The sequence below is a fragment of the Lichenostomus cassidix genome, chromosome 3, assembly GCF_008360975.1.
Source record: "Lichenostomus cassidix isolate B80296 chromosome 3, HeHo_3.0, whole genome shotgun sequence".
In the NCBI taxonomy this organism is placed as follows: Eukaryota; Metazoa; Chordata; class Aves; order Passeriformes; family Meliphagidae; genus Lichenostomus; species Lichenostomus cassidix.
The window spans coordinates 89,991,233-90,002,970 of NC_139483.1; the positions used below are offsets into that span (position 1 = coordinate 89,991,233).

An 11,738-nucleotide genomic window follows, 5' to 3' on the forward strand; every position below is an offset into this window, starting at 1 on the left:
GATTCATTTCTTGAACTTAGTTCTTTGTTTCTCCTAGACAGCCAGCAACAGGGCAAGAGGAAATAGCCTCAAGTTGCACCAGGGGAGGTTGAAGCTGGATATTAGGAAAAATTTCTTTACTGAAAGGGAGGTTAAGCATTAGAACAGGATGTCTAGGGAAGTGGTGAAGTCACTATCCCTGCAAATGTCCAGAAAATGAGTAGAAGTGACATTTCATGATATGGTTTGGTAGGCATGGTTGTGTTCAGTCAAATATTGGACTTGATGATCTGGAGGTCTTTTCCAAACTTAATGATTCTGTGATTTGCTAACTGTCAGAATGCTCAATACACTGAGACCAACTCTACTTATCCTTATGTTGTAGGCATTCTTTGTTTCCTTACATAAACGACTAGAAGCTGCAGAAGACAGTCAAATTCAGTGATGCTTCATCCCTTGCAAGTTGATGGGGATAACCACTCAGACTTTTCATTGCTTATTCATCTAAATACCACTACTTATCTCTAGGAAGTGGAACACCTTCTGCTCAGGAGTCTAACAGCCACCCCTCACCAAAAGTACAGCAATTAGGTCAGTCTTCTATGAGATAGGAAAGCACCCATGTGCTTTCATGTGAAACTAGAAAGGAAGAAGCCAGGACTTTCACATTCTCGATGCATGATCTGGTCTTGCGGTAAGCGATAACTCAGTGAAGCTAAGACAGAGGAATAACTTCTATCTTTGCCCTGTCTGCAGCTTGTATGGGAAAAGACTGACCTCATCAGACATCCAGCACTAGGAGGTCCCTAGCTATGAGAGCCAGGTAGGTACCTTTTTGCTGTCTAGAGCACTTCAATGTCCTTCACTTCTCTTATTGGGATATTTGGAACTATCTAGATTACAGAAAGCTCCGCCAGGTTTGCTAAGGTTATGAATCTCAGCTGTGCCTTTTTTGGGAAGTCTGGCTGCCATCTCAGAGTAATTTTTTTTTTATACAAAAGAAATGCTTTATGAGTCCACATCTCTTCACAAATGTGTCCTGGGAAATTTTTTAATGTCCATGTCTAAACAACGTAACACAGTTAAGATACAGTTCACTACAGACTATTATTGCTTATTGTTCCAGCTAGTGCAGAACTTAAAAGAAAGCTCCTTTTGTGCCCCCAAATAATGTGCAAATCACCTAAAATCCCAATGAGATGTGTAGGCAAATTACAATTCAAATGTAGAGCCTGCAACTTGTTTGCAATGTGACTCAAACTACTCTGCAATATTTCTTTAGCTATTTTCCTTGGATGTCAGTGGCTACCTCTGTTAGATAGTATGTCCATTTTCAGGAACAGGAATTCTATATTAAGAAGTAATTTTTCCCTATGTCTGATTGGAAAGAGGATATGCATTTCACATAAAAATTTGAAAGATCATGAAATATGTGTAAAAGACAGATGTACCAGAGAAAATAAGTGCCTTCTGCATTAGCAGCCTAAGGTGGGTAAGAATCACTGCTTTATCTGAAAATGAGTTTGGAAAATGAAATTGGAAGAAGAACTACATATTGCAGTGATCCCTGGACAGGGAAAAGATGTCATCTGTGATCACACAAAGATTATTACCTTTATTAGGTTATACACAGTCATGGTAGCACTTGAGCCTCAGATGTCAATTTTGGGCATCTCATGCCTCACCCATGGCCAAAATCATAGTGAGGGAAGATAAATGGATGATGTGAAGAAATAAATGGCTATCTCCAAAACACTTCAAAAGAGGTAAGCAGAGGAAGAATGGAAAACAATAGTAAGTTCTAGCTGAGATCATTCCTTTATTAGTCTGAGTCTCTCCCAAGGCTCACCCTAATTTTCTCAGCTATCTGAGCTTTTCATTCAGTGTCACACATGTAAGAGAAAGTACCAAAATCATTAAATGAAAGTAGGCATGGCTTACTCTGTATGGATGGTTTGTATTCAAAGGAACAAGGGATTCAGCTATGAACCAGAAATAAGCTTACCTCAAGCTGTTATGTTACATGTGAAAAGCTCTAACACATCTTCTGCATAGTAAACAGATATGTTTGAAGTGCTATTTCACTGGTTAATCCCAGTACTAAATACAAAACACTGTTTTATTGCCTAGTCTGCAGACTGCCCATCACCAGAGTTGTTGCAGTGCTTCTCTTTTGCATGTGGAAGAGACCTTCCATCATAAAAAAGATCTGGAGAGGTTTCCTTGTAAAACATGGGAGTGCCTGTCACCTACCAGATCACATTCAAGGATTCTGCCTACTAGCTCCTAGAGGTGAAAGCAACTACAGCTAAGGCTTTTAGCAGCTTTCAGTAAGCAATTCTATTATTATCTGTAATTATTCTAACTGGAAGTGGTTTATTTCACCAGAAATGCCTAAACATTTTTAGTAGTATCAGTGTCCTGGTACAGTTCAGTTAGTCTGGTTCTGCCTCTCATTTTTGTCAGAATTTAAAACATAGTAACAAGCTCTAATAGCCAGTAGTCACACAGACCATAAATTTGTGTGATAGGGGAAGAAGTGCACTGATTAAAAGTGCCTAAGTGGCAAATTAAAAAGGGAGACCAGCTGCCATGCCACTGGTATAATATTTTTATGCTCTGCCATGCAACAAATACAGATTAATTATTCTGTGTATTTCTACAATGGATTAATTTTATCTATTTGGTTATATTTTATTATTAGATTTGAACCTGTCTTTTTTTGGAACTGAAATGATGTTTCACTTTCAGCTACTCTCCATTTTTCCAAAGCCCTGTTACTTCCACCACATAAATTTTCCAAGATCTGTAGCGAAAGTCCCAGATGTCTCTTAAAAAAGCTTTTATTAATTGGTTGCAAGTTTAGTATATCCAGATATGTTCCATTTATTTCAGAAAAACACCCAAAAAATAAGAAAACCAACAAAACCCCAAAAGACTCTAAAATACCTAAAACAGATTTTTTTTTCAAGGAAAGGACTTGAAAGTTAGAAGCATAGAGTCATCAAGGGTGGAAGAGACCTTCAAATCCTCCAGTCCAACAGTCCATCTAGCATTACCACTGTAGAAGTTCACATTCCTCATCCTTCTGATACACAGAAGAGCCTAAAGCAAAATCTTTAGGTAATTATGACTTTAATTCTGAAGTTCTGTGGATTCTCAATTTCCACTCTCTTTTTTTTTCCACAGTGTTTCTAATCACTCAAATAAAAAGATGACAAAATTCCTTGATCCTATATATGGAGACTTATCATCAGGAGGATTAGATCCCTCACAGATTTGGAGAGGAGTCTGCATAAAATCTTGAAAAGTATGATCATCCTCATGATACAGAGGAGTCTGTAACATTTGAACACTTCTCTGTCTTTGGAAAGAAGTGGGGTAATTTATTCATATCTTCCAGAGAAAATGAAATATGTTCTCTTCTCTTAGTAGCTCTAAGTGATGATTAACAGCAACCATTAAATAAGTAAAACATTTTTAAATCATAGGACTGGATCATCTGAATAGATTTGGCTGTGAACTACTGATCTGGAGTCAGAGCTACTAACTGGCCTCATTTGTTTGAAATGACACAGAAAAAGAGAGAGATGGGTTGTTACGGCCCAAGCAGCTGAGATAGAACTCAGTGCCCTTGAGAATGTGGAGGATTGGGATGAAATGGGAGAAGTGCCAGAAGAAAGTGAAGAAGAGATGGATTATCCCAGCAACCTCCCAGAAAAGTATTACAGATAGTATGAGCCGTTATCTCTCTCCAACCACTCGACGCTTGCATATCTCATTGTTAGACATTGGTAAATTTAGACTGTAAATTACTTGTATTCACTTTTCTATTTGTCCTGAAAACTTGTAAACCCGCCTAGTTATGTACCCTTATAACCTGTTGTAGAGCCTTTGTTCAGGGCTCTTCAGATGTCTCTCCAAACTCTCCTATCCCCGATGTAACCCCAAATAAAGCTGAAGAGACCTCAGCTCATTCTCTCGCCTGAGTCGACTTCCAGAAGCCCAAATTCATCTCCTGTGTAGCTCAAGACAGCCCTTCTCCCCACTGAAAGAACTTTCCTGTGGCATTTAAAGCACTTCTGGTTATGACTTCAGAAGTAGCCGCCACAATGGGTGTATTACTCCATCACAAAATGTCTATGAGATAGTGATCCTAAGTGTGTCTTAGGAGGAAAAAAGAAGTATAAGCTTCAGCTCATGTCATAGATTTCCAGTAAAAATAGAAAAATTACAAACCAATACATCTATTGCTAAATACTGAATGTATCTTGGTCACACACAAGAAAATGTATTTCAAAGTAGGACAGGTGAAGAGAAAAGCTAATAGTATGAATAGACTATCATATGGTACCTTGCTGAGCCTCGCAACAGAAAATATGAAGGGCATAAAACTGTGCCCTAGAACTGTACAAATATTTCTTAGAAGAAAAGCAAGGTAAATTCTTTGGGAAGGAGTTTGACCACTGACAATAAATGGTAAGGTGACCTAAACGTAAATATATATAAGGTGGATATTGGAAAAAGTTGGCATAAACTTTTAATAATATCAGTGAGGGCAAAAACTCCAAATTGCTTTTAGTTTGGCAACCAGTATGCCTACAAAAGCAATGTATAGTTTGACAGACTCTGAAAGCTGGAATGGACCAAGGGTGTTCCTCCCAGTTCTCTGTTACTTGTTCATTAGAACAATTGGTATTTTTTGTTGCACCAAAATTTGAGAAAGGTTGAGCGTGAACTTTGAAAGCACTGATTAGACAGCTTGGCTTTCATCTTAGGAAGCCAAGAATGATACAGGATAAAATCAGAAAAGATAGTAGATAATTAATGACAATTAGTATAGTGTTATAATAAACAGCTCTTATCAAACAAACGGTGTCCTTCTGATGAGATTACATTTGGCTTAAGGTAGTAACTAAGATTTTACAGTACAGTTAGAGATAGAACACTGACATATTTGCCTTAAGATGCCATAATGAGCAACATTCACAAAACTCATATTCATTATATTAAACACTCATTAATCAAGTGCTTGTAGTTTACTGTACTTACAGAATACTTTTAGTTTACAGACTCTCCTGCTATCCATCGGGGACCAGTGTTATCAACGTTCTAGAAGAAAATATAAAATCAATACAGGTAAATATATGGGTGACACAAATATTGGTAGAGCAATAAATAACCAGTTTAGTAATAAAGTTCGCTATGCGTCATTTGGTAAAGATAGAGTAAGGTTAATTTGAACATATACAGGGTCATATAGTAAGAAAAAGGGAATCTATATCATATTTATGGAGTAGGGAATAGTTACGTGGAAAGCATTGACTTGGACAAAGCCTTAGAATAAAACCGAATGAGAAAGGATTTTGAGTTTGTTAATTTTTAATATACCAAACCAATATATTCAAATAAAATTATTTTGTTTGAAATGCTTTCATTTTTAATTCAATCTCAATGTTGAAATAGAAGGAATTTTTAATTGATTAGAATATTTGGTTTGGAGGAGGAAATAAAAACTATTAAACATCTCAGAGGAAAGTTTTGAATTAAACATTACTTTTAAACTAAGAAGTGAAAAGCTTTTAAATTCTGTAAGTCTGAAACTCCTGAAGTTGAAGATTAGACATTATACTGTTCTTTTAGCTGCTCTCAGAAAGCTTCACTGAATTGGACATATTAACACTGTGGACATACTGGTGCTAGAAACCTTGTTTCATGATATTCCCATACCATCCTGAAGCCTCTCTATAATTTGAGTCATGCTTCATGTATGAGAACATAATGCCTTGAGTGTTAGGCCCTAAGCTGACTTTTTAAATAACTAATGGTTCTATGAGAAGCCTTTTACCTTCCAAGAGATTCCTCCAGAAGACTGAAGAATGTAGGATACCTTTCTTACTCTGCTGGGTTGATGCTGTATGAATGCCAGTTACCCCACCAAAACTGCTCTATCACTCCTCTCCTCATCTGTACAGGGGAGCAAAAATATAAAATAAAAGGCTCATGGGTCATTTTAAGGACAGGGAGAGGTCACTCAGCAGCTACTGTCATGGGCAAAACAGACTTGACTTGGGAAAATTAGTTAATTTATTTAAAATCAAAACACAGTAGGAAAATGAGAAATAAACCCCAAGTTTTATTTAAAACCCTTCCCCCTAAAATACCTTCCTCCTACCCCTTTCCTCTTACCCCCTCCACCCCTCCCTTTTTCCCAGACTCAACTTCAGTCCCAAATTATCTACCTCCTCTGCTGCAGGGAGACAGGGAATGGGCTTGTAATCAGTCCATCACATGCTGTCTCTGCTGCTCCTTCCTCCTCACACTCTTCCCCTGCTGCAGCATGTGGTCCCTCCTATGGGAGACCATCCTCCACCCCTTCTCCAACGTGTGTCTTTCCCACAGGCTGCAGTTCTTCATTAGCTGCTCTGACATGGATTCTTTCCATGGGATGCAGTTCTTCAGGAGCAGGCTGCTCCAGTGTGTGTCTCTCACAGGGTCACAAGTCTTACCAGCAAAATTGTTCCAGTGTGGATTCCTCTCTCCTCAGGAGAGGGTCTCAGATCCTGCCAGGAGCCTGCCCCAGCATGGGCTTTATCACAGACAAGCATTTATGTGATCCAGTATGGGGTCCTCCATGGGCTGCAGGGGCACAGCTGCCTCATCATGGTCTTCACCATGGGCTGCAGGGGAATCTCTGCTCCTGAGCCTGGGCCACATTCTCCTGTCAGTGCCTTCCCTTCCCTTCCCTTCCCTTCCCTTCCCTTCCCTTCCCTTCCCTTCCCTTCCCTTCCCTTCCCTTCCCTTCCCTTCCCTTCCCTTCCCTTCCCTTCCCTTCCCTTCCCTTCCCTTCCCTTCCCTTCCCTTCCCCAGGCACTACCAGCGCTGCTGATGGGCTCAGTCCTGGCCAGCAGCAGCTCCATCTTGGAGCTGACTGGCATTGGCTCTGTTGGACATAGTGGGAAGCTTCCAGCAGTTTCTGACCGAAGCCACCCCTGTAATTCCTCATTACCAAAACCTGGCCTCAAAAACACAATGCACATACCCCTTGTTAACCTATCTTACTCTGTCTGCTAAGCCAGGAAGATTAAAAGAGAAAGAGTCAGTAACCCTGGTCAGGCCATGCAACACAGCCTATAGAGCCTGCTCTTGGATGGAAGCATTGCCTGTATCTAGGACTAGACATTTGTTAACCTAATAACAGCTGCCTTTTTTTCACAATATGAGTCTCCTTGCATCTTTCATGCAGTTCTCTCATGGGAGCATCTTCCAATTTAATAACTTCTGGTTATTTTACATTAGGAATTATTTATAAATCTGTATAATATAATGCAAATGTATGATAATAATGGCCAAATAAAGCTGATAGTTAAAAAAGGAAAATAGTGAATATTCTGTATTTTCTAAAAGGACCTTTTTTATTGTTAAGTGTGTCACAGCCCTGCAGTGTTCACAAAGTTCCATCACTGATCTTGGCACAGAATGCTGATTACTTTGCAACAATGTCAAGGAAATGCACAGAAGCAAAAGAAGAAATTTTTAAATGTTTCAGCTATATTGTTTTAGTTGAAATTTGAAATAGTCACTTTGCAAACAAACTTTCTAAGTGTGAACTTGCAGGCTACTGAAGCTATTTTCTTATGAGTGACATAGGACTTTGCCAAGTGTTAAATCCCACGGCTGCAGTGGTTGACTGGTCCTTTTTCTTAGCCTGCATGACCTCAGTACATTTTTCACTTCCTTTCCTGTGGCCCAGGCTTCTGGACTGTCTCAAGGAAGGTAACATATTTTCTAGTTCTTTCCCTATTTTAATTGTGATCTCATGCTGTGCTGGTGGCAACTTTCTGTCCTTTCCTCATTCTCATCTTTACAGAATATTTAAGTTCTTTCACTTTTTTTGCTTTTTTTTTTTTTCTGTTTTCATTGTTTCATTGCTTCCAATGTCTTACTACTGGTATCAAACTGAAATATCAATGCAAGGAGTAGTGCACTTAAAGCTAGCTCTCCCTCATTTCACCTGCTTGAGTCTTCTATCTTGTTTCCTTGTCTGAGATGTTCTCTATGCCATATGTTAGGCCCATGCTATAGCAAACTGTTTTCAGCTTTAAAAATAATGGTCTTTGTTTCTTGTCTTGCTAGGCCTAAAAAATGAGAGTTTTACTCCCCATCAACCACTTTTATTTAGTTTGGCTTTTGCAGCAACCAACTCTAGACACTGAGTACTACTAAAACCTTTATTAATTTTTCAGTTATGCTAGGGCATTCTGAAAATTAACCACATAATTGTCTTTTAGAATCAACATATAAAAGAATTTCCAAAGTATTTATAATAATTTTTCTTTTGACAAAGTGGACACCAAAAAATTAGTATCTAATTGGTTTAAGGTATAAAACTATAAAGTGTAACAAAAGGCCCCCAAACTTGATAATGCAATGAACATAATTGCAAGACAGAATTTTATTCCCTTATTTATTGTGTCCATAGTTTGAGTACACATATCACTACTCACTCAGTAGGGAGAGCTAGGAGATTTGTACAAACATCCCTTTGTTTTCTCCTCTGGGCTTGTTCTCTTTTGGGACAGTATGATCTTCATTGGGAAATACTTGTTTGGTCTTGTGTATCCAAAAATGCTTCATGCATTGCTGGCACAACCAGAAAGAAATAATAACCTTCCCAAAAGGTCTCAGAGACTTTCAGCCTTCCCTATACTGAATGATGATCACAGTTACAGACAGGGACAGGACATACATTAGATGCTATGAAAATCTCAGCTGAATTCCAAACATGAGGCATGAGTAGAATTTAGATCTTTGTTGAGAAGCACATACACAAAAGATTAAATATGTGACAGAGCCGTTTGAAAAGATTAAGAATCATTAGAGGTTATATGGAAACAAAACGTCATGGTTTAACCTGCCAGGCAGCAAAACACCCTACAGCTGTTTGCTCACTCCCCCCACAGAGGGATGAGGGAGAGAAGCAGGAAAAAAAAGGGTAAAACCTATGGTTCTAGAGAAAGTCAATGTGAAAGGACAGAAGAGAAAATAATAAGAGGGTATACAAAACAGAACAAGTAATGCCCAATGCAATTGCTCACCACCAAGTGATGTCCAGCCAGTCTCCAAACAGCAGGCTGCCACCCTCCCAGTCAGCTCCCCTCCATTTTATTGTTCAGCACGGTGCCAAGTAGTTTGGGACATCCCTTTGGTCAGCTGGGGTCAGATGGCTCAGCTCTGTCCCCTCCCAACTTCTTGGGCACCTGCAGCCCAAGGTGTGGTGGGGCGAGGAGCAGGAAAGGTCTTGACTTTGTGTAACCTCTGCTCAGTAACGCCTAAAACTTCAGTGTGTTACCAACAGTGTTCTCATCCTAAATCCAAACCACAGCACTGCACCAGCTAGGAAAAAAATTAACTCTACTCCAGCAGAAATCAGGACCAAAAAAGATGTAATAAGGTATTTAAGAAACATAGATAAGAAATTGACTCATACATTCTGTGATAGATGACAGAATTTAATTATTGATAAAATAGATTAGAAACTGAGTATAAAAATAGGAGAAGTTTGATTTAAAAATGAAAGACCTAGAAAAAGAAAGATTGTACCTAAAACTACACAGAACACTTAAATTTCAGCCTTTCTGAGATCTGATACTAGAATCCTGTTCTGTAGACATTTTTAATTTTCATTTTTCTGTTCATTTGGTATTTCTGATTTTTTGGTGTTGTTTTTTGCTCCTCATCTCTGGCCACTTGCTGATTTTACCTCCCTGAAACATCTGCAGGAAAAAACCAAAGTGCTACCACACACTTGGCCCAGGAAACTGGTCCAGGCTCACTGAGGCTCTCCAGGTGAGGGTGAGAGAGGGCCCTGGCTGGCAGTAGGGAATGGCAGGATACTCCATCTGCTTTTCTCAGGTGCTTTGGTATTTGTTTATGCAGTGGGGGGGATGGCAAGTCCTTTCCTTTAGACCTGTTAGAATTTGGTTAGAAGTTTGAAGTTGGGAGAGAGTTAAGTGGAACAGAACTTTCTTCTAAAGGTTTTGTTTTGGTTTTTTTCTTAAATTAAATTTTGTTTCCTATTCCAGCATTACACTTGAGACCATCATACAAACCCTCCTCTTTACACAGTTTTTGCTGCTCTAATTAATTCTCTTCTTTTCTTCTGTAGTCTCCCATCTCTCCTCCCCTCTGAAACTAGATCAAATAATAGAGGCAGGCTTCCAACTTTGTTGTTTGATGTGCTTTTATCACAAAATGAAGCAAAAATAAAAAGTGTGACTTTCTTATTATGATACTGTTGGTTGCTAAAATGAGGTCTCTGTGAAAAAAAGAATTGAGATTTTAAGATACCAATCAGCCATGCAATAAAACCTCTCTCTCCCCAACACATGCCAAATCTTAGAAACACACCTGTTGTTGTTATATTAGTTTTAAGAGCTCAAAGATGAAGGGTATAAAGTATCTCAGTCACCAAGCAGACTGCAGGATAATCCACTAATCCAGAGAGATGAAAGGAAATGCAGATTTTATGCCCTCTTGAGAGTGGCAGCTTGTCAAAAAATAGATCCTTCTGCTCAGCTTGCCAGAAGAAGAGAGAAGAGAGAGAAAAGGTCTCTATCTCAGAGACACAAACACACACACATGGACACAATGAGAATGTCTATGCTACAGCAGTACATCAATCAACACTCCTGGTAGAAATCAATGCCAGAACATATATTGATATGTAGGTCTGTTTCTTTTATGATGAGAGAAAAAGTATATTTGCAGGGGTGGGGAGAAAGAATTCTCTTTGTGCTTTAAAATATGAGGACAAAAAAATCCTTTAGGGTATCAACTAATAAAAATCAGAAGAGGAATATATTCTGTTATGCAAAATAAACATTTTCTTTGCAACATGCACTAGAACTTAAAATTGCAGAATAAAATTGTTTTAGAAGGGTCTTAAGGTATCTTATTCAAATAACAGTCGTGGTCAATACATAAAATTTGCATGTTCCAGGTGTTTTGGGAGTCAGGCTCTGTTCCCTTTATGAGTGTCAAATGTTACTTTTACTTGCAATTAGTAAGGGTCAATAATAAGAGACTAAGACAAATCTGGATTTGCATTTTATAATGTAAAAATACACTTTCATGTGAACCCCACATGTATATGAGAGATTCCTTTTACTGAAGAAAGTGACAGTACTACTTTGAGCACAGGAAACTAACCTGTGTGATCATCCCCATTTCTTCAGCTGCCTTGCATTTAATCTATTTTTTATCTTTTATGTTTGCAGGGTGCAGAAGGTGAAGGTGAGGATGGAAAAGCATATCAGGCAAAATGTGGATAGAGTCAGCAGTAAAAGCAAAAAATGCATGCTGTCCTCTACTGTGCAAAGCAAGCATAATCGCTGACAGGAAGAAATTTGCTCTTCTGGAAGGAAAGAAATAGCCAGGAAAAATTCTTCACAAAACACAAGGAAAAAACTGAAAAATAATAGATATTGCTTTCCATTTAATGGCATAAAATATTATTAACTTTGATTTAAACTCATCATGCCAATACATTTTCCTAGTCTGTAATTTGCATTCTGTACATCTTCATTTTATATTTTAAGCTGGGTACTGTCCATTCTCTGAGACAATCTATCTCATGATCACAATCAAATGATGACAAATATTTAAATATACAATTATTTCTTGATTTCAAAAGCACAGTATATTAAACAAATGCCTTTGAACTTTCTATAATAAATTAATGAATATATATGTATAGT

The 11,738-nt window shown here is 38.3% G+C and overlaps 1 long non-coding RNA gene across 2 annotated transcripts; it reads left to right on the plus strand.

The window, feature by feature from the left end:
• The first annotated feature begins 732 nt into the window (after positions 1-732).
• LOC146440210 (uncharacterized) lies at positions 733-11,463 on the plus strand. 2 transcript variants are annotated; one of them, XR_014851371.1, is made up of 5 exons: positions 733-802; positions 1,602-1,745; positions 2,110-2,271; positions 2,952-3,102; positions 11,259-11,463. It is a non-coding gene; the product is annotated as an uncharacterized LOC146440210 (long non-coding RNA). The 2 variants fall into 2 exon arrangements; XR_014851370.1 differs by lacking the exon at positions 11,259-11,463 and adding an exon at positions 5,045-5,470.
• Positions 11,464-11,738: the final 275 nt, after the last annotated feature.